The sequence below is a fragment of the Chenopodium album genome, chromosome 2 (assembly GCF_948465745.1).
Source record: "Chenopodium album chromosome 2, dcCheAlbu1.1, whole genome shotgun sequence".
Classification (NCBI taxonomy): Eukaryota; Viridiplantae; Streptophyta; class Magnoliopsida; order Caryophyllales; family Amaranthaceae; genus Chenopodium; species Chenopodium album.
The window spans coordinates 40,401,868-40,420,360 of NC_137835.1; the positions used below are offsets into that span (position 1 = coordinate 40,401,868).

At 40.4% G+C, this 18,493-nt stretch overlaps 1 long non-coding RNA gene across 1 annotated transcript; it reads left to right on the top strand.

The window, feature by feature from the left end:
• Positions 1-4,345: 4,345 nt before the first annotated feature.
• LOC145585339 (uncharacterized) lies at positions 4,346-4,814 on the top strand. The gene is made up of 3 exons (XR_014100637.1): positions 4,346-4,386; positions 4,464-4,637; positions 4,729-4,814. It is a non-coding gene; the product is annotated as an uncharacterized LOC145585339 (long non-coding RNA).
• The last annotated feature ends 13,679 nt before the right edge of the window (positions 4,815-18,493 follow it).

Consider the following 18,493-nt stretch of genomic DNA (forward strand, 5'->3'; position numbering starts at 1 on the left):
CTTCTTCTAGACATATATCTATCAAGACATCTTTAGAGAGAGTTTTAAGCTGTTTAGGATCAAGAAATACCTCTTTCTGGAGTTCCTCAAGGTAAGCCTTTTCATCATCTGATTTGGCCATTAAACAGAGATTGGCTGTCTCCTCTTCTGGTTGGTCATCATCTTCTTCTTCACTTTCTAAGTCTCCCCAGGCTGCTATCATGGCCTTCCTCATGTCTGACTTTTGATAGTTTGCTTTGCTGAATTTTTCTCTTCCCTGTTCCTTAGCCTTTCCTTTCCCTTTATCATTTTCCCAAAGGGGACAGTCTCTGATAAAGTGATCTGGAGATCCACACTTGTGGCAGTTGTAGTCAGGCTTTGGATTTGAGGTCTTTTTCCCAAAGTTCCTTGAGGTTCGGCCTTTCTTGAACATCTTTTTAAATCTTCGCACAATTAGGGCAGCCTCATCCTCGTCCACTTCTGAGTCTTCCTCCTCATCAGCCTTAAGAGCCAATCCCTTGTTCCAAATGGGTTCATTGTTGACTCCAAGGTGTAACTCATGAGTCATGAGAGAACCTGCTAGTTGTTCAATATTGAACTTGGTAAAGTCCTTCGTTTCCTGAAGGGCTGTCACCTTAGCTCTCCACCTCTCATCTTGAGGAAGACTTCTAAGAACCTTCCTAACCTGCTCATCTGTAGGAATCTGTCTACCAAGGGAAACCAACTCATTTATGATGTTAGTAAAACGGGTTAGCATCTCTTCAATGGTTTCCTTAGGCTGCATTTCAAATCTTTCATACTTAGACATAAGTAGATCAATTTTTGAGCGTTTAACCTCATTAGTTCCTTCATGAGTAATCTGCAGCAAATCCCAGACTTCCTTAGCGTTCTTGCACCCCATAACACGATTGTGTTCGTGAGGTCCAAGTCCACAGTGGAGCAATTTCACAGCCACAACATTTATTTCCATTTTATCAAAGTCTTCTTTTTCATATTCAGACATAGGCTTAGGGATTACCTCGTTCTGAGAATTTGTTTTGGTAACTTCGAAATCACCAACCTCGATGACCCTCCAGACTTGGTAGTTCTCTGCCTTGATAAAGATCTCCATGCGGTTCTACCAGTAGGTATAGATCTTGCCGTTGAACATAGGAGGCCTCTGTGTTGAGTATCCTTCCTCGAGCTTCTCATGAGTATTCATTTTCTCCAAGACCTTTCTTCTTCAGGGTTTCCTGATTTTCCTAGAAGTTAGGCTCTGATACCAATTGTCGTTTTAATGAATACTACAAGAAGGGGGGGTTGAATTGTAGTATGAGAATTTAGCCAAACTTTTTGTGGAATTAAAATTAAGTTAGCTAAAGGAACTGAGAGATTATCTAAAGGAACTAAAGAATGCAAGAGAGATTTTACGTGGAAAACTCCTTGGCCCTAACACGGAGAAAAACCTCGACCACTTGGGATTTGTGGAAAAGAATCTTCACTATAATAGGGCAAATGATCCTATTACAAGCTAAAGACTCAAACTCAAGTTCCCCTACGAACTTGAGACCCTGAGGAACAAGTCACCCAACTTGTTTCTCTTCTCTTCTCTTTCTCTCTTCTCTCTTCTCACTTCTCTGTTCTCTCTTCTCTTTCTCTTCTCTTTCTCTTCTCTTTCTCCTCTCTCTCTCTCTTCTCTTTCTCATACACAAACATTCACTCGAACTTCCCCATTCCCCAATTAAAACTCGAAAGAAAAACAAACTCTAGTATAAGGACATTAAGAACACTCTAATGAACTTGTGTGGAATTTGACTCTTAACTCGTTTAAAGCTTGAAAACTTATGTGAGCAAGGGTAAGTTTTTCCATCTGAAATCAACAGCTATTTCTAGACCAAAATTCGTTTAAGAAAAACTTCTTTGTGCAGCAAATCCACAACGCCACTACTCCAACCCACTAAGAAGATCATGTTCCTAAAATTAAGGAAACATGAACTCCTTAATGTGCACGACCATGACTTGAAGAAAATCATGGAGGAGTAGGCCGCAAGTTTTTAGAAAACGTGGGAGATTTTATTTGCAAAAGATATTTTTAGAAAATCAGAAATAAAATCTTTTTGGTTAAGAAAAAGATAATCGTTAAAAGACTTAACCACTTACCTAAAAACTAGCATGCACAATTTTATCTCTTTAGACCAATTCCACACAGATTTTTCGAGTGCCATTTAATATCTTATACTTACATACACTAGTAGAAAAAGGCTCATTTGCGTCGCCATATTTGCGTCACTCATTCTAAAGAACGAAGCAAATGTGTATTTTTACCATACTTTAAAGTTATTTGCGTCGCTTGTTATTAAAGAAGCGACGCAAAAAACAAATGAATGTTAGCTTTCTATCATTTGCGTCGCTCTTATTTATTAAAGCGACGCAAATTATTTTATTATTTGCGTCACTCATTTACTGACAAGCGACGCAAATAAGGCAGTGAATAATTTGCGTCACTCTTTTAATAAATAAGCGACGCAAATAACAAATTTTCAGCATTTCAGATTTTGTTATTTGCGTCGCATTTTTATTATAAAGTGACGCAAATAACTCTGCTTTAGGTTTTCTGCGCTTTTTTGACCTTAGCTTTTCACTTTCACTAATTCACTAAACAGAGTTGCTTAATTTCGACCCTTCAATCCAACAAATTCGCCCAAAAAACACCCACAAATTCGCCCAAAAAACTGCAATTCCCCAGCAAATTCAACATCCAAAATCGCAATCAAGTTCAACACCCATAATCGGCAGCAAATCCGAGCAATTTCGAGCAAAAATTTAGACCAAAAACCCTAATTAATTCGAACCCTTAAACCCCAGAAAAATTGATTATTTAGACCAAAAATCCCCCATTTCGAGCAAAAAATGTACTCAATTCCATACGAATTCGAACCCTAGAAACCCCAAAAAATTCAATTAAAAATCCTGCTAAAAAAATTCGAGCAATATCTGATATTTTCGAGTGGAAAAATCGCTTAATTTCGCCCCCAAAAACGCGAGGAAGTTCAAGCAAATTACAGCAATGTTGAATTTTTGAATTTTCGAGTGGAAAAATCGCTTAATTTCGCCCCTAAAAATCGATTTCGGCTCGACATTGTTGAATTTTAGAAATCAATTTCACCTATGGTAAGATTGCTTCTATTTATGTTCAATCTTTTCATGGTAGATAGAATGTAGCATTTAACTTGAACAATGTCTTAGTTTAATTTCAGGTTTAGTGTTAGTTCACTAATTAGAATTTATATGGCAGATTTAATTGAATTTTTATAATTTTCAGTCATTGAATTTTCATTTGAGCATATTGCATACTTGTGAATTTCAGTCATTGAATTTTTGAAGTCAATTTTCATCTGAGCATATTGCATAGTCATTGAATTTATATGGCTGTTTTGCAATATTTTACTGGTTGCTTGTTTGCATCTTTGAACAGTCTGTAGAATAGCATAGTCATTTGAGCATATTGCATAGTCCCTGAAAACGGATATGTACCATACCGGCATACCCAAGCCTAAATAGCATAGTCAATAACGCATGAATAAATTGTTAACTTTGCAATTTAAGCCAGAAGTAACTTTTATAAACTAAAAAACCGAGAAGGCGTTGCATGATAAGCCAGGCCTCTAGCTTATGTCCTAATAGAGAAGTGATATTGTAATTGGAATGCTAGGCTTAATCATCTGGGATCTTTTCAATATTATGTACGGTATAATTATGGAGCAAATATTGAACTTTTTCTCTTTGGGTCTTTGACCTTTAGAAGTAGGCGGATACTTGTGAAGGTATCACAGCCTCACAGGTTATGTACTTCGCCTTAGTTTTTCTCTGGCGTGTAGGAAATTGTCTTTTACTTTCTCTATGTAGTTTAGTTAAGTAAGGAGCTTATTATTACTTCATGTTATTGGCGTAGGAGTGCAGTCAACTTGACATAGTTGTTCACCTGCAAATCCTGCTTTTATGCGATCTGTTCTTCCACCCAGTGAAATACTATTGCACTGTTTTTGGGGCTTTTTTTTTTTTTTTTGAAATACCATGGTTTCTTTGAAGTTTCAAACTTCAAACTAAAGTAATTTAATAGATTGTGTTCTTTTACTATGGATAATTGTTAGTGCTCCATTTGTTCTGCAAATTTGTTTGCATTTAGTCTGTAGATTTTTACAGTTGCTGTTTTGCAATATACTACTGGTTGACATCTATGATTCTTTGAATGTCTTATTAAAATTATTTTTTATCATTTAATTTATGGGTAGGCCAAATTAAGGTTAAGGCTGATGCTTGGACCTTTAGTTATGAAGACAGTAAGGACATCATTATCAAACGTGAAGATGTCAATCAACTTCTCACGGGAGCTTGGCTGAATATTTCAGTTTTGCAAGTTTTTATGATGTAAGATATTCAAATTTCACTCTTCCCATATACTTATTTATTACCATTTATAATGTTATTACATGATATATATGTAGGGCCTTGAGTGACTTACTCGATACGGAGGAAGTGGCTTCCATTGGATTCATGTGTCCGGAAATGATTTCAGAAACCTATTTGCATAGTGATGCTGATCGTATCCTACTATACATGACACATGTGATGGAAAAACAAAAATCTAAGCAGTTCATCTTATGCCCATACCATGAAAAGTATAAACTTTGAACTTGTATTTATTTAAACTTTGCAAATTGTTGATATTATTTTACTCTTTTACAAATGTGTGTCTAATTTATTATGTAGGAATCATTGGGTTCTTTTGGTCTTATGCATGGCTAAGCGTGAAGTCATCATCTTTGATTCTTTGAGGCAGAAGCGAAATTTAGCAATTAAGTTTGCAATGACAAAGTAAGTCTAGTTTGCAATGTCCACTTAATGCCTTAATATATGGCTAGAGGGAACCTTCTCTTCTCCAGTCTTCATTTCTGAAGCGCCAGTTCCTGTGAGGGAACTCTTCTATATGGCTAGCTCTGCTTCTGGCCTTCTTATTCCTCATGGTATTTTTACACGACACTTAATTCTCCTGGTCTTTATAACTGAGTACACACTTAAACAATCAAGCACTTATTAGTTTGTAAGTAAGTGAGGTTGTGTCATCATCAAAATCATTAAGTCCAACAAAGCTGCTCAGATTCCCGTGCCACGGCGGCTCGTCACCGGCATACGGCCGTTTATACCGTATCCCGAATTTTCTCACCAGTGACACGGCGGCGATGCTGGGTTTCTCTCGTTTTTTTTTTATTTCCGCCACTGCTCGTTGTTGCTGCTGTGTCGCTGCCACCTGAGGTCGCCGCTGCTACCGCCAGAGCTCCGTCAAATCCCAGGCTCACCGTGACACAGGCCTTGGTTACAGTGTCACGGCTGTTCCTGACTGTGTCGCGGCGGTTGTTCTGCTGTTTCACAGCTTTTCGAGTTTTAGAGCTCAAATTTTCATTAATTTTGCTCTAAATTTTCGCTACTTTCATCATTTTTGGTTCTCCACAAGGATCTATGTAAGTTTCCTTTGATTTTGTCTCGAATTTGCTTCCAATGAGTAATTTCATGAAAAAACCCTTAAAAATCAATTTGGGGATTTTTTGATTTTGAGGTTTATGTTGAAATTCTTGCTATGAATTTACTTGTATATGTATGTATGTGTGTTTGTGAGCGATTTGAGACAAAAATTGCATGATTTGGTGAAGAATTGAGCAAATTACCATTCTTGGTACTACTTGTGGGAAATGGTGTTCTTGTTGTTTATGTTGTTCTTTTGCACTTGAAATGATGACATATTGGTTGTAGATCTTGTAAAATATACCATGACGCTTCAATCTATTGTTTTCATGCAATTTTGAAACATTTTTTGTGTTGTGTATGTTCTACATTATCATGGAGAACATAGTATTAGTTCGTCATGGAGAAACTAAATACTATAAATAATTCCATTATTTTGCTAATTTTTAGCCTTGAGGTAAAAATTTAGCGTATAATAGAAAACACAATAAATAACTAAATAACTTAGGAAATGATGCTAAGCATTTAGGTTTTTATTAAAATGCGACTCGATATAAATAACTAAATATCTTAGGAAATGATGCTGAGCATTTAGATTTTTATTTTTATAATAGCATGCCTAGACGACGGGATCGCGATCTTTCCACTCATGGCCGGCGTCAGGCTTTTCGGGAGGACACTCCCACGATTCCCGAGGGTATGGATGATGACGTCTTAGAGTCTGAGCCTCGACCTTCTATAGGTAGAGGTAGGTGGGCTCCACCTCCGTGGACACCAGACCAGTTGGTTTTCTGTTGTGAGAACCACGTTTTTCATCGTCCACTTGCCGGCATAGTCGACGGCACGCTTCACCATCACGGTTCTGGGGCCGGAGATTTGATTCCTCGACTTCATCGGATTATCACGAGGAATCCTGCTACGAACGCCTTATGGGAATCAGCTTGTCTAGTAGACTTTTATTCGGCGATTGTAGGGTTTCGCAGCCCCCGGGGTTGCGGTGCACCAGTCGTTCGCGCGTTTTTGGAGTATTTTTGGGATACTACCAACACCTTTCACTTTGCTTGGGGGGAGATGACAGTGACCCCTATGAACTTTAGCATGATTAGTGGTGTACGCTTCACTGACCGGGCCGTAGCACAGATGTCTGATCTTTCTTGGGGAGCAGCTGAGGCAGCCGATTTGTTAGGTCCGATCGTTCAGCACATCAGGAATCAGCCAGTGTCTCGAGGGGGTCCTAGAAGCGGGCGATCAGAGTTGGCTTTGGTTTTGGCCCGTGGTTTTGACATGGAGGAGACATCACCTGAGCAGCGAGTGCGGATCTTCATTTTGATTCTCATTTCCATGACTCTTTCTCTTGATAGGAGTTTGCGTGCGCTCGTTTGCTATCTTCCTTCTTTAGTCAGGATTAGTGACATAGGATCCTTTAGTTGGGCCAGCCTCGGATATACCGACCTTCTCTTGTCGTTACGTCATGACTGTAGGCAGCTGAACGACGAGTCCCCTGTCACTGTCTACGGTTTATGGAGAGTCGTAGAGGTGACGATCCTTTCGTCTTCTTGTTTTATTTTAATTTGTTCAACTAATGTGCTCAAAGATTACTTTTCATTGCAGCTATGGTTCTACGAGTACTTTCCAGGATTGGCCCCTCGACGGCGTCGTGGAGCGGTTCATGAATTCCCTATCGGGGCTAGTTGGCGTGACCGAGGAGAGTCACGGGTGGAGTCTGTCTCTGCGCTGCGCGGGTTGCTACGCCAAGGCACCTCTTCTGTTGGTGTAAGAATTACTTTGTAGCCTGTTATTTTCTATCTTGACGTTATTTCCGGTGTTACATTGCAACTTTTTATGGTTTTCAGGTTGCTATTGATGTCCAGTATCGTCCTTGGGCTGGGATGACTAATCTTCCTGAGGCCTTGCAGCTTTCAGCGTACCGCAATATTTTTATTGGTATCGGACGTTTGTCTGGTATCTGGGGGAGCGTGTTGTTCGTCAGCACAGTGGTGATCGCTTTAAGGTGCCCTTGTGTCCACCGGAGTCGACGCTGGACACGCGCTTGCTTAGGGAGCTGATAAACATGGGAGAGCGCTACACTTTTCCTTGGAAGGAGCTTGTGCGCATGGAGGGTGATTATGCGCAGGACATGCTTCCCTCTCTAGCTCCTCCACCCCGTCTTCCTGAGGTATGATTTCTTTTGAGGAGTTTTGTCGCTAGTTTCTGTTTAAATAGTCGAATAACTTGATTATTTGATCGTATTTTCAGACGACTGTTCGCCATGTAGGGAGGATTGAGATACCGCCTCAATCTGTCCGCTACCCAGGGCCAATTGGTATTACTGAGGACCATATTACTGACGCGCCATAGGGTTTTAGATTGGCGCAGGAGTCTCTGCCTGATGTTTTTGAGCCGGTAAGCTTTTGATACATTATTCATCCTTTTTAATTGATATGTCTATTTTATATAGTATTTTACCCCCGTCCCTCGGTCATAATTAGTAGTGTTTTTGGCCTTTTGGGGCCACTTTTATTACTAATATGTGTTTTCTAGTGTTTTCGTAGTTTTGGTTAAGTTTTGCAAGGAATTACACCTTTGGAGTATTTTCCCGGGATTTTTATGAAGCGACTACGAGCATTGGAGGAACACGACCACTTTTGGAGCCCAAGGCTGGCTAGAGCCATCGAGTCGGTGATTAAGGGCTCGGTTATTTGGATCACGAGGCAATTGGACCATGTATTCGAGACCCGAGAGGAAATATGGATTGGGCCGAGAAATCTAGCCAAATCGAAGTCCAAGCCTTGAAGATGAAGACCGGGCCCGATCGGGCAAGCATACGCCCGATCGGGCGGTTGCGCGCATGAAGGCTATCAAGAAAGGCGCGCCCGATCGGGTGAGCGTGAGCTCGATCGGGCGCGGCACTTTAGACTGGGCATAGAAAAAAAGGCGGGCCCGATCGGGCGCCCCTTCGCCCGATCGGGCGCGTGTTTTTCCTAGTGTCTGATTTAGTTTAGTTAATTCTTGTTTTAGGGGAAGTATATATACGTTTTGTACGGATTATTTACGTACCTTCTTTCTCTTAGACTTTCTCTCTCTACTTAGTATTTTTCTCTCTCTTAAATTCTCTCTAACTCTTGTACTTAATTCCTTCATTAATTCCAGATTTGTTTGGTACAATTTCTTCCCTTTCTAATTTCAGCTATTTTAATTGTTTTCTTGTTTATGTTTTTAATTGTTTATTTGATTGGATTAGTTATGATGATTAGTGAGTAGTTTAATTCTAGGGTTTAAGGGGATCCATAATTAATATGAAGGGATAGTTTGTTATTATTGAATGTTGATATTGCATGATAATTTCCTATTGAATTGTTTTAATTCTTTGCAATTAGATTATGAATCGAGCAGATGTAATTTGATTGTGAATGTTTAGCAATATTGAATTGATGAATCGAGCAGATGTTGATTTAATATTAAAGGCTATTTTTAATAGGAACTTAGGTCTAATAAATTGCGAGAGCCTGTTAGATGTATGTTGGTTAATAAATTGTGAGATCTTGTTAATCATATTATCTATGCATTGTTAATTATTAATTACTTCATTCTATCCCGGAATATTAATTATTGGTGAACCTGTGACCCTAGGTTTCTTTATTATTGATTCTTTTCTCCCTAAATTCACCCTTCGTAGTATAGAAATCATATTTAAAATATTGGTTACTTAGATAATTTAGATTATATTAATCAATTAGAATTAAAAAGACTTGTTTCCCTGTGGAGATCGACCCTACTTCCCTATCTACTTTAGTTAGAGGACTTAGGAATTATTTTTGATTAGGGGATACGACTCTACCCTGTCAAAATTTGGCGCCGTTGCCGGGGAAACGGTTTTATTTTTATTTTCTGATTATATTTTTGTAGTCTAGATTATCCCCCCTTTTGCCTCAGAGAACATTAGTTCTTTGAGGCAAATCTCATATTTGTCTTTAGTTCTTTGTTTATGCCCAGGTGTTCTAGATCAGGTGACATCCCTTTTGATCCTGAGATCGAGCGTTCTTTTCATAGGCAAAGGAGACTCTACAGAAAAATTCTGGCGGGTTCTGAGGAGGACAACGATCGAAGAGATCCTCCCACTGATTCTAGTGATACAGATATTCCTTCAGATTTGTAATCAGAGATGACGGCCCAGAAGAAACTCAGTGATTATTCGCAACCGAAGCTCACAGATTTCCCGCACCTTACTCCTACTCCGGCTCTAGATGGAGTTCAATTTGAGATCAAGCCCCAATTTATCACTATGATAGAGAGGAAGCAGTTCAGCGGAGCTAAGGGTGAAGATCCTAATCTTCACATCACAGATTTCTGCCAATATTGTAACACCATTAGACAAGCCGGGGTTACGCAGGACCAAATCAGGGAGATTCTTTTTCCCTTTTCTTTATGTGGCAAAGCAAAATTATGGTTTAATGGTTTGAATAGAACTGCACTTGGTATTACTGACTGGGAAACTCTTGCTTTGAACTTTTATAATAAATATTATCCTGCAGAGAGAACAGCGGTGCTAAGAAGTGCTATTCAGAACTTCGCTCAAGAGGCCGACGAAACACTATATGAGGCTTGGGAGAGGTTCAAGGATCTACAGAGAGAGTGCCCCCACCACAATCTAGCACAATGGCAATTGATCCCAGCATTCTATAATGGACTTGGAAATTCTTCCAGATCAGTACTAGATTCGGCAGCTAGTGGGAGGTTTATGAATTTAAATGTGGATGATGCAGGACAGGTTATCGAGGACATGGCAATACACAATTCCCAATATGGGAATCCGAGGGGGTTTGCAAATAAGGGGAAACATAATGTCGATTCTGTATCCTTTTTGCAAGCTCAATTAACTTCTATTTGTCAAAAATTAGATAATCTTACTACTACTCCTAACTCTGTAGCTAATGTTTCTGCTGTTGCTAACCATGAAGCTTTTTGTGAAAATTGTGGAATTGTAGGTCATTGGGAGCAAGATTGTAGGAGCTCTATGGAACAGGTTAATGCCTTTCAAACCTATAGGCAAAATAACCCCTATTCCAATTCCTACAATGCCGGTTATAAAAATCATCCTTACCTTTCATACCGGAGTACCAATGTACAAAACCCTCCACCTCCACAACAACCACAACAGCAACCCCCACCACAGCAAAAATATTATCATCCTAATGCCGGCCAGAAAAGCCAAGTATCACCCTCATCATCTTCCGACCCTGCCATGACAGAAATTAGAGCGATGCTAGCTAATATGCAAAAGCACATGGAGAGTAGGGATGCGCAAATTGATTCTATCCTAGCCCACAATAAAATCATGGACAATCAAATTGCACAACTTTCATCTACCCTACAATCCCGTCAGCAGGGAGCTCTACCGTCACAGCCTATCCATCCTAAAGATCATGCTAATGCAATCACTCTAAGGAGCGGTTCCCATTATGATGGACCTCCTATGCCACAGGAAGATGGACCAATTTCTAATCTAGATTCCTCTACATCAAACGGTAATTCTGCTAGCCCTGCAGGGCTACAAAAAGACACTAACCCTACCAATGTTTCTGTGCAGGGTAAATTGCAGGATAAGGGAGGAGTTGTGCAGAGCCCAGTTATCAAGCTTCCATTCCCTAATAGACAACTGAAGAGTAAGCTTGATAAACAATTCGGTAAGTTTTTAGAGGTCGTGAAAAACCTGCAGGTAACAGTCCCTTTCACTGATTTAATCACTCAAGTACCTGCTTATGCTAAATTCATGAAAGACATTCTGACTAGAAAAAGGGCCTTTAACGAAGTAGAAACTGTAGCTTTCACAGAGGAGTGTAGCGCTTATTTGCAAAATAAATCACCTCCTAAATTAAAGGATCCCGGTAGTTTTTCTATCCCTTGTCACATTGGGAATGTTTTTATTGATAAGGCTTTATGTGATCTGGGTGCTAGTGTCAGTGTCATGCCATCATCTATATGTGCTAAATTAAATATGGGGGAATTGAAAATTACTAATATAACTTTACAAATGGCAGATCGTTCGGTAAAATATCCCTTGGGAATTTTAGAGGACGTACCTGTCAGAGTTGGTAAATTTTTCATTCCAGTTGATTTTGTTGTTTTAGATATGGCAGAGGACACACAAATACCCATTATATTAGGTAGGCCTTTCCTCCACACTGCAGGAGCTATTATTGATGTGAAAAATGGTAAACTGACCCTTTCTGTAGGCGACGATAACGTTACCTTTAATTTAGGGAAGGTTTTGAAAGGGCCTATGTTGGAGGAAAATTGTTGTTATATTGATACAATTGATATAATGGACAATATTTGTGTTGATAGCTTGCCACAGGTTTTTGCTAAGGATCCCTTGGAGGAAGTTCTCTGCGGGAATTTATCCAGCGATAATGCAAGCATTTGGGGTAATGAGGTACAAAATATTGAAAAAGCTCTTTCCTTAGAAGAGTTAAGCCCCAAGGAGACAATGAAGGTAGTAAATTTAGTTCAGGAATCAAAACCTGCAGAGGTCAAGAAACCTGAGCTAAAACCTCTCCCTTCTCATTTAAAATATGTTTTTCTAGATGAGCAGGAACTACACCCCGTGATCATCAGTACTGCACTCACTGACCTACAATCTTCCCAACTTCTAGGGGTTCTCAAAACCCATAAGAAGGCTATAGGGTACAGTATTGATGATCTTAAGGGTATTAGCCCTGATTTTTGTATGCACAGGATTCATCTAGAGGAAAATTATAAGCCCTGCATTCAACCCCAACGAAGATTAAATCCAAACATGCAGGAAGTAGTCAAGAAAGAGGTGATGAAATTACTCGATGCAGGTATCATCTATCCTATTTCTGACTCCAAGTGGGTAAGTCCTGTGCAGGTAGTACCGAAGAAGGGTGGGATGACTGTGATAACCAATGATAAAAATGAATTAATACCCACCAGAACTGTGACAGGGTGGCGTATGTGCATAGACTATCGTAGACTTAATATCGCCACTAAAAAGGATCATTTCCCTCTCCCCTTTATTGATCAAATGCTTGAGAGGTTAGCTAATCACAAATTCTTTTGCTATTTAGACGGGTATTCGAGATTTTTCCAAATTCCGATTCACCCTGAAGATCAGGAAAAGACCACCTTTACATGCCCTTATGGCACTTTTGCATATCGTAGAATGCCCTTTGGTTTATGTAATGCACCTGCTACCTTTCAGCGTTGCATGATGAGCATTTTTTCTGATTTCATAGAGTCTATTATGGAGGTCTTTATGGATGATTTTAGCGTATATGGTTCTTCTTTTGATTCATGTTTAATTAATCTCGCTAAAATTCTGAAAAGATGTGAGGAGTGCAACTTAGTGCTTAATTGGGAGAAATGTCACTTTATGGTGACAGAGGGAGTAGTCCTTGGTCATATTATATCTGATAAGGGCATACAGGTAGATAAAGCTTAAATATCAGTGATTGAGCAATTACCTCCCCCAGTTAATGTCAAGGGAGTTAGAAGCTTCTTGGGTCATGCGGGGTTTTATCGCCGCTTTATCAAAGATTTTTCTAAAATTGCTAAACCACTGACACAGCTTTTGCTCAAGGATGCCCCATTTATTTTTACTGACGAGTGTCTTGAGGCTTTCCACAGGATTAAGCAGGCTTTGATATCGGCACCCATCATATGTGCTCCCGATTGGAACCTCCCTTTCGAGATCATGTGTGATGCAAGTGACTTTGCACTAGGAGTCGTGCTCGGACAGAGGAAGGATAAGGTTTTGCATGCTATTTATTATGCTAGCAAAACCTTAGATGAAGCCCAAGTCAACTATGCCACCACAGAAAAGGAGTTTCTTGCTGTTATATATGCTTTAGAGAAATTTAGATCATATCTAGTTGGTTCTAAAGTTATTGTTTTTACTGATCATGCAGCATTAAAATATTTGATAGCCAAGGCGGAATCAAAGCCAAGGCTACTCCGTTGGGTTCTCTTGCTCCAAGATTTCAACATTGAAATAAAAGATAAAAAAGGAGCAGAGAACGTAGTGGCAGACCACTTGTCACGTATCAGGTATGATGAGGGTAAGGATTCTTTACCTATAGATGATTCTTTCCCTGACGATAACCTGTATGCAGTTGTAGAGCATCACCCTTGGTACGCCGATTTTGCTAATTATATAGTGGGTGGTACTCTACCTCCTGACTTGTCCTACCAACAGAAGAAGAAATTCCTCTATGATGTTAAACATTATTTTTGGGATGACCCTTTTTTGTTTCGTGAGTGTGCAGATGGATTATTTCGCAGGTGTGTTCCCGAATGGGAGGTTCACGGCGTCCTTACCAGTTGTCATACTTCACCCTATGGTGGACATCATGGCCCCACTAAAACAGTGGCCAAGATTAATGAGTCAGGCTTCTTTTGGCCTACTATGTTTAAAGACGCTAACACTTTTGTGCAGGCTTGTGATTCTTGCCAGAGGACTGGCAACATTTCGCGGAGGCATGAGATGCCCCAAACTGGCATCCTAGAAGTTGAAATATTCGATGTTTGGGGTATCGATTATATGGGGCCGTTCCCATCTTCCAATGGGAATTGTTACATACTTGTAGCCGTCGATTATGTGTCCAAGTGGGTTGAAGCCATAGCTTCACCAACGAATGATTCCAAGGTAGTCATTAAGCTCTTCAAGAAGATCATATTTCCCAGGTTTGGTGTTCCACGAGCTATTATTAGTGATGGGGGTACCCACTTCCATGAAAGACAATTGGATAACCTCCTCAAGAAGTATGGCGTACATCACAGAACAGGGCTTAGTTACCACCCTCAAACTAGTGGTCAAGTTGAGGTCTCTAATAGGGAAATCAAGGCGATTCTAGAAAAGGTAGTAGCCAAGTCAAGAAAAGATTGGAGCATGAAGCTTGATGACACACTTTGGGCATACCGGACTGCATTTAAAACACCGATCGGTACTTCACCTTATAGATTGGTTTATGGTAAGGCATGTCATCTTCCCGTCGAATTGGAGTACAAAGCTTTTTGGGCGATCAAAGAGCTTAATATGGATTCTAAGGCCGCGGGTAAGAAGAGACTCCTTCAACTCAACGAGTTGGAAGAGTGTAGATTGTCGGCATATGATAGTGCGCGGATCTACAAGGAGAAGACCAAGAAGTGGCATGACAAGAGGATCCTACCAAGAGAGTTTGCACCGGGCGATAAGGTTCTTCTCTTTAATTCTAGATTGAAGATTTTCCCAGGAAAGTTGAAGTCTAGGTGGTCCGGTCCCTTCACTGTCACAAAGGTAAACAAATTTGGTTCGGTAGAGTTGGTGAATGACAAAGGTGAAGAATTCAAGGTGAATGGCCAAAGGTTGAAAGTGTATCATGAAGGTGCTACCATCAGAGATGTGGAGGAGACTCTCCTAACTCCACTCTCAACATGAGTTCCAAGGTGGTGAGAAGGTCGTGCGGGACCTAGATAAACCAGCGCTTTGCGGGAGGCAACCCGTATTAATTGCTTTATTTTATTATTTTATTTATTTATTTATTTTTTTTTTAGAGAGGCGAGGAGAGTGATATTTCACCGGTTTTAAGTGTTTTTGTACAGGTATGAATTTCACAGAGTATAAAGACTTAGAGAAATTTTGAAGAAGAAACAGAATCGGAGGAAACAGGCACTCTCGGGCCCGATCGGGCGACCTTCGCCCGATCGGGCGCGCAAGTGAGCCAGAATTCAGGGCCAATTTCGCCCGATCGGGCGAAATTGCCCGATCGGGCGAAATTGCCCGATCGGGCGCGTAAGTGAGCTAAGAATCGAAGCAAATTTCGCCCGATCGGGCGAAGCTTGCCCGATCGGGCAAAATTTTTGAAAATCGAGTAAAAGAAAAAGAAATGTCGGGCGAAGCTCGCCCGATCGGGCGAGAAAAAAGGGCGAAAAATCGTTCGCGTTCGCGCCCGATCGGGCGGAGATCGCCCGATCGGGCGCGCAACTTGAATTTTGGAGAATCACACCTACGCCCGATCGGGCGAGGCTCGCCCGATCGGGCGCGCCATCAGGACGACCCCCCTTTATTTTCTTTTCTCTTCTTTCTTCCCTCATTTCCTCCTTATTTCTTCTTCTTCATTCACTTTCTCTCTCTAAAACCTCATTTTCAAACCTTAAACTTTCACTTCAATCTAAGATCTTCTCTAATTCCTCCATCCAAAATCAAAAAAAATTTACATATTTCATCTTCCCTCACCTTTCTCTACACTCCATCCTAATTTTCCCCAATTTTTTTTCTCAATTTTTCTCAAACCCTAAGAGAGAGAAACCTCAAATTTTCTACTATTTTCAACGACAATGGCCTCCAAGCGTTCAAGAAATCAAAGGGGTGAGAGCTCTAGTGCGGCACAACCAGCAATCAACCCGAACCTTCAAATTCCGGGATGGGAGGAAGTTGTAATCGTTTCGGAGGAGCAACGGGTTCGGATGATCAACCTCATCGATCGTCAGGTAATTTCTACCCGTTTCATACATCATCCTACTTTAGCTAGGCTAGGTCTTGACAAATATGTGGAAAAATTGTTTAAGGGCATAGGCATGGGTGGTTTTTTTCAAATGTGTCACGATACTTATGATTATTTAACATTGGAATTTATATCAAGTTTTAATGTTATCAAAATGAATGCACTTATCACTCACTTCCAATTTCGATTGTTGAACAATAATGTGAGATTAACTTTAAAGGAATTTGGTAAATTGTTTGACTTGAAATCGGACAAGCCTATTGAACCTTCTCAAGACCACACCGCCGTGGTCTACAAGAGGTTAACAGGGGAGGATTTGGTGAACCTCCAACATGCCAAAGGGACGTGGATTCAACACCCCGTCCCCAAACTTTGGCAAAGATTTGTCGGCCTCACTATTTTTGGGAGGCATGAACCGGCAAATGTTCGGAGGGATGAATTGGAATTGTTGGCTTCCTATATAATCCCTAATGCTGAAAAATTAAATTTACCCCATAGGATATCCAACCATTTTCAAAGGGCGGCCAATGCGGCCGAAGCTAGTAGGTCTAGAGCGCCTATTTACTTTGGGGGGTTAGTGACCCATATAGCTAGGAAGCATTTAGGTTGGAACCCCGATGGCCATAGAAAAGTTGTGGGGTCGAACCTAATGGACCTACCTTATTTTGGGAGTTTGAATTGGGTACAACCGGTGGGGAATGATACTTGGTGGATTGTCCACCGACAATCGGGTAGGAGAGACCAAGCGTTTACCTTACCCAACCCCGCCTTGACCAAATTTGAGAGGGGGAAGCCCTCTTATACCTTTGAGTTAGATGGTCAAGGTGCGGTTCAACCACCTCACCCCTCACCACAACCTCACCAATCCCCCATTCACCATTCACCTCACTACACACCACCCCCACCTTTCACCTACGACATGCCTACAATGCCAACTTCCTCGGTCGATTACAATGTCGACCCAAATGCCCCATATGACTTTTCGGCTTTTAGGAGCCAACTAGACCATATTGAGACGGGGCAAGGAAGGGTAGAGGGCATGATGCAAAACCTAGACTCTAAGTTAAGCACCCTTGATGGGAGGGTTGGTCTTATTGAGAGGAACCTAGGGAGGGGCCTTTACCCCATGTATGATGATTATGCCCGTCGGGGGGCTATTCCTCCCGATTCCCTTACTCCCGATTGGTTCCAATACCCCCAAGGAGGGTATTCTAACCCCGGTGCTTATGGTACTTATGTGGACTACTCTTCGGTCCACGGATATGGGGGTATGGGTGGGAATGTAGACCCTAACTACTATGCCGGTGGTTCGGGGTATGGTGGTGGTGGCTCTAGCCATGGAGGGGCCGGCTCTAGCCACGGTGGAGGGTACTCTAGGATGGATGAGGATGAGGAGTAGGCTACTCTCCCAAGTCAATGAGGGCATTGCTTGATTTGGCTTGGGGGGGTGTTCTTTATCTCCCTTTGAAATTCTCTTCCTTCTCTCCCTTTATCTTCTTTCTAGTATAGTTTTTTATTGCTTATGAAAAATACAAAAAAAAAAAATTGAAAAAATAAAAATCAAAAATACGTTCCAATGAATTGTAAATCATGCTTCCCTGTGCCCCATACTTGAGAAAATTGTTTTGATTCTTGGTATTTGATGATGAACATTGTGATTTGTTGGTCATGATTTGAAGTCTAATTGTTTGGATTCCTTAACTAGCGTCAATTTTGTCCAACTACTTGTGAATATAGTGCCTGACTAGTTGATTTGGTTAGGAAGTGTGTGATAGTTCCATAATTCCTGGTAAGTCAATGAATTTGAGTATTGATTTGCAACTATGAGTAGTGTTTCATGACTTTATAATATGCACATGAGGAGGACGAAGGCGTTCATTCCTTAGGTAGCCTTCAGAGATATTTAGATACATTTGTTCCCTTCTTGTCACCCATGTTGTTGCTTGTGCCCTTTTATTGTTCATAGCCGCATTGCAAGCCTAATTTGCCCCATTGGTTACTAGTCCCAAGCTTGGCTTGGGGGAGCTATTAGTGAGTGAGGTGAGGGAGTTTGTGGTGTGCACTTTATTTGCACAATTTGGGTGGGCTTTGAGAAGTAATTTGTTCTTGATCATATTTTTTGTTTTTATGAATTTGAAAGTTGTATATATTTGAAAAATAAAAGTGTGATGGAAAAAAAAGAAGTTCAAGGAAAAAAATGAGAAATATGAAAGAAAAGAAAGTGAACTTCTAAAAAAAAAAAAAAAAAAAAAAAAAAAAAAAAAGAGGAGAAAAAGTGTTTGATGTTCAAATGTTCTAAGTGAAGGTTAATTCAAAGAAAAGAAAAAAAAAGTTGAGTTTCAATGTAAATATTTCAAGTTATGAGTTCAAAGTTTGTCATTCACTCTTGTTCTACACTATCATGTTTTTATGAGTGAATTTGTGAGTGTTGGGATTGTTTTATTGTTTGGATTATATTTGGTTGTTGTTGGAGTTGGTTATGTTGGAGATGTGTATGATCATTACTTTTGATC